The 5,000-nt window shown below is 53.6% G+C and overlaps 1 non-coding gene across 1 annotated transcript in view; it reads right to left on the reverse strand.

The window, feature by feature from the left end:
• LOC124727069 overlaps window positions 1–870 on the reverse strand; it is a 1,909-nt gene extending 1,039 nt beyond the window's left edge. The window contains exon 1 of the ribosomal RNA XR_007006911.1: window positions 1–870. This exon is cut by the window's left edge and continues 1,039 nt beyond it. This is a non-coding gene — a ribosomal RNA (small subunit ribosomal RNA).
• Window positions 871–5,000: the final 4,130 nt, after the last annotated feature.

Genomic DNA, 5,000 nt, shown 5'->3' on the forward strand with positions numbered 1-5,000 from the left:
TGCTTTAAGCACTCTAATTTGTTCAAAGTAAACGTGCCGGCCCACCGAGACACTCAATAAAGAGCACCCTGGTAGGATTTCAACGGGGTCCGCCTCGGGACGCACGAGCACGCACGGGGCGGTCGCACGCCTTCGGCTCGCCCCACCGGCAGGACGTCCCACGATACATGCCAGTTAAACACCGACGGGCGGTGAACCAACAGCGTGGGACACAAATCCAACTACGAGCTTTTTAACCGCAACAACTTTAATATACGCTATTGGAGCTGGAATTACCGCGGCTGCTGGCACCAGACTTGCCCTCCAATAGATACTCGTTAAAGGATTTAAAGTGTACTCATTCCGATTACGGGGCCTCGGATGAGTCCCGTATCGTTATTTTTCGTCACTACCTCCCCGTGCCGGGAGTGGGTAATTTGCGCGCCTGCTGCCTTCCTTGGATGTGGTAGCCGTTTCTCAGGCTCCCTCTCCGGAATCGAACCCTGATTCCCCGTTACCCGTTACAACCATGGTAGGCGCAGAACCTACCATCGACAGTTGATAAGGCAGACATTTGAAAGATGCGTCGCCGGTACGAGGACCGTGCGATCAGCCCAAAGTTATTCAGAGTCACCAAGGCAAACGGACCGGACGAGCCGACCGATTGGTTTTGATCTAATAAAAGCGTCCCTTCCATCTCTGGTCGGGACTCTGTTTGCATGTATTAGCTCTAGAATTACCACAGTTATCCAAGTAACGTGGGTACGATCTAAGGAACCATAACTGATTTAATGAGCCATTCGCGGTTTCACCTTAATGCGGCTTGTACTGAGACATGCATGGCTTAATCTTTGAGACAAGCATATGACTACTGGCAGGATCAACCAGGGAGCTGCGTCAACTAGAGCTGAGCAGCCGGCCGCCCGGGAGTGTGTCCCGGGGGCCCGCGCGAACACGCAAGCGTCCGCTCAATCATTCTGCAAACAGGAGGAGGCTGAGCTCCCCTGCACAATACACCTCGAAACCCTCTCAGGTCCCGGCGGCGCGCAGCGCCGTCCCAAGTACTTGGTCGGGTTCGAGAGAGGCGCAATCGCCCGGAGTTAGGCGAGTAGACGCTTTCGGTGCGACCACCCGTGCTCCCAACTGAGCTTGCCGCTGCCGACAGAGGCCCGGGAGCGTGCTGTCGTGGCATTGCCGGCGGGAGACAACACGCGCCACCTACGGTGACCGGCAGCTCCAACGCCAGCGCCACAGAAGGACAAAAGCCCCACTTGGGTGCCGAAGCGAACTCTCCCAGCACAGCGCACGCGCCAACACATCCGCACAGCTGCGATACAAACCACCAGCGAGAACCGCTGGGGCGACCGAGCAGCAGACGGCGTCGCGGCGCCGAGCGCCGGGCGGCAGCGCATCCTCAACGCACACAGTCCTCAATCGGACCAGCACACTGAAGATGTCCACCGCGCTTCGCACCGGGCCCGCGAGGACCTACTTTGGCCGCACGGCGCCGCGCGCAGGGTGCGCCGGCGCGCAGCTGCGACGCCTGCCGCGTCCGTCGGCCGGCGCGCCTGCCACTGGCCGCCCCCACCAGCCGGCTGTAGCGCGTGCGCCCACGCACCGCGCGGCCAGCACGCCGGGAGGCGCCCCCTCACCGGCCGGGGACGGTCCCACCCAGCCACCGCCGCGTATCGCTTCACACCCAGATGCCGTTCAGTTTCGTCGGCATGGTGGGTATCGCTGGAACAACCGGTTAGTACCTCAACCTATCGTCGCCATCACCGATTCACCCCTAGCGAGAACAACCGCACCACAACAGGTTACCATTTGTTCATTTGCGTAACTTCACCAGAAAACGCAGGCGTCCATCGCCATTTGCAACTTCCACGATTATTGCATGCCTGTGTCAGGTGTCACGCCACACTACGTCTGCCCACATACACGCAACAAAATGTGCACGCCTAGACAATACGTGGAAGGTGGCCCCCGTACGTATGCGATGTCCATTGCTCGAACGACTGTCAACCGGCCTCTGTAGCATGTCGCAGATATGGAACGCGGTGCACCATGCCATCACGGTGTGTGAGGAGAGACGACTAGGTCCGAATACATCAACAGACAGCTCATGCTGATCGCCATCCACGGCGTCCGTTCCTCCCACACGTCTCTATGGCGTACCACACTGCAATCCAGCTCTCATAGGGAGACGACACGTAGCTGCGTGCACAATATTTGCACTGTATGGTCCGCCGTTTTTGGGCGCAGTCGTTGTACGGTCACACATGTGCCACGATGTATCATTCAGTACATAAGGACGAATGTGCAGTACAGATTGTGGTTTACGCGTACGACATTAGCGGACAGTTGACACAGGCCGCACCACAACGTAGCCTGAGTACGTCGCATGCGGAGGGCATTGAACATGCAAAGTTCTCACCAACCAGCTTGCGAAGGCAGGGGGCAAGGTGGGGACGTGGGGAGGGGCGGCATGTACGTCCTGCTGCCATCCACATTACAGTGTACAGCAGGAGCATGTGGAAAGTGAGCAAGACTTGCAAGGTGTTTAACATGAAGCGATACACAGGGGAGCGGGGAGTGCGAGTAGCGAACTATATTGCGAGGGTTGCGGGTGGGCAACACTACACTAATTGAACGAGTCGTATAACAATTACAGAGCAGGTTTAGGCGACAACGTGGGTTACGTTAGGCGACAACGTGGGTTAGGTTAAGGCACGACGTGGGTTAGGTTAAGGCACGACATGGGTTAGGTTAAGGCACAACATGGGTTAGGTTAAGGCACAACATGGGTTAGGTTAAGGCACAACATGGGTTAGGTTAAGGCACAACATGGGTTAGGTTAAGGCACAACATGGGTTAGGTTAAGGCACAACATGGGTTAGGTTAAGGCACAACATGGGTTAGGTTAAGGCACAACATGGGTTAGGTTAAGGCACAACATGGGTTAGGTTAAGGCACAACATGGGTTAGGTTAAGGCACAACATGGGTTAGGTTAAGGCACAACATGGGTTAGGTTAAGGCACAACATGGGTTAGGTTAAGGCACAACATGGGTTAGGTTAAGGCACAACATAGGTTAGGTTAAGGCACAACATAGGTTAGGTTAAGGCACAACATAGGTTAGGTTAAGGCACAACATGGGTTAGGTTAAGGCACAACATGGGTTAGGTTAAGGCACAACATGGGTTAGGTTAAGGCACAACATGGGTTAGGTTAAGGCACAACATGGGTTAGGTTAAGGCACAACATGGGTTAGGTTAAGGCACAACATGGGTTAGGTTAAGGCACAACATGGGTTAGGTTAAGGCACAACATGGGTTAGGTTAAGGCACAACATGGGTTAGGTTAAGGCACAACATGGGTTAGGTTAAGGCACAACATGGGTTAGGTTAAGGCACAACATGGGTTAGGTTAAGGCACAACATGGGTTAGGTTAAGGCACAACATGGGTTAGGTTAAGGCACAACATGGGTTAGGTTAAGGCACAACATGGGTTAGGTTAAGGCACAACATAGGTTAGGTTAAGGCACAACATAGGTTAGGTTAAGGCACAACATAGGTTAGGTTAAGGCACAACATAGGTTAGGTTAAGGCACAACATAGGTTAGGTTAAGGCACAACATAGGTTAGGTTAAGGCACAACATAGGTTAGGTTAAGGTACAACATAGGTTAGGTTAAGGTACAACATAGGTTAGGTTAAGGTACAACATAGGTTAGGTTAAGGTACAACATAGGTTAGGTTAAGGTACAACATAGGTTAGGTTAGGTTAGGTTACACGTTGTTGTAAGGAAAGGTGTAGGGGGGGGCGGGGGCGGCAGGTTCGTTGATAGTGATTATAGTAAGTGAATGCTTGTGACATGATCAGATTTGTCACGTCAGGATGCACCTTTGGCTTATTAGAGGCGGCGCTCCAATTCTATGCTTGTGTCAGACCTGTGTCTTTGACTCATGTCATTGTTTGTGCGCTGTGACAGGAGGTACTATTGTGATGTTGGGTGCACCGTTGTATAGGACATGTGTGGGTGTTGGTGCCTGATCTGCGCAATGGTGGATGTCGAAAGGGTGGGATATTGTATTTTCCGCATGGACCTCCTGGTCTGGTTGTGATAGTGTGGATTGTGTAATGTGGCGGAGAGGATGCACTGGATGTTGTTCCATGCTGGTGCTTACATATTGTATGTGCGCCCGTTAGAAGCAGAGAGTGGTGCGTGATCAGAGTGGCTGGCTGACGTGTGGTTCCCATTGTGGGCAGACTCTTTCAGCATGTATACGGACAGTTGTATATATATTCTGTAGTTTGATGGCTCTGCATTGATTACTAATCAGCGCCGTGTGTACGGGTAATCTGGTTCCAGTCCAAAATGTTCCATCTGTGTACATTAGTGACAAAGACTCCCCTCATGCAGTGGGGCTCGGTCTGTTATAACTCTTCCGCGTAATATATTTGCCCCACGTTTTTGCGACTGCGAGTGCGAGTGCAACGCGCATGGGGACCGACATGCTGATGGCTCGGTATCGGACGCCGTACAGTGAGCAACGCGATCGCGTCTCTCGCTCGTAAGTGGTACAGGTCGCGGCTCATGTATAGGGACAGCGGGAATGTCGCATATTGGCAATAACTCTTCATGAAACGCACGTTATAGGGGTGGATTGCACTTTACGAGTGCGGGAAACGTCCGCCGTTCATCCGCTGGAGGTGCGCGTTTGGCGGTTGGGGTGGTGCACGAACGGGTGCGGGTGGAGTCATTGCCGGTCCACGGCTTCGTGCGGCAGAGCCACTGGAGATTGGGTGCTATGGTCGACAGAGGCTGCAGGCTTTGTGGGTGGCGTCGAAAGGCGGGCACTGTGGCGCCATCGCTGTCTTAATCGGCTTGGCGTCGCATAGATGGCGGTATCGTCGTTGGAGGAGGTCATGTTGCGGGAGACCTACAGATGGCGGTATGTTTTGTGGTGCGGACGTAGTGTTGTCAGATGCGCATAGATGGCGGTATTGCATGTGGTGTC

Source organism: Schistocerca piceifrons, unplaced genomic scaffold, assembly GCF_021461385.2.
Source record: "Schistocerca piceifrons isolate TAMUIC-IGC-003096 unplaced genomic scaffold, iqSchPice1.1 HiC_scaffold_1081, whole genome shotgun sequence".
NCBI classification, from domain to species: Eukaryota; Metazoa; Arthropoda; class Insecta; order Orthoptera; family Acrididae; genus Schistocerca; species Schistocerca piceifrons.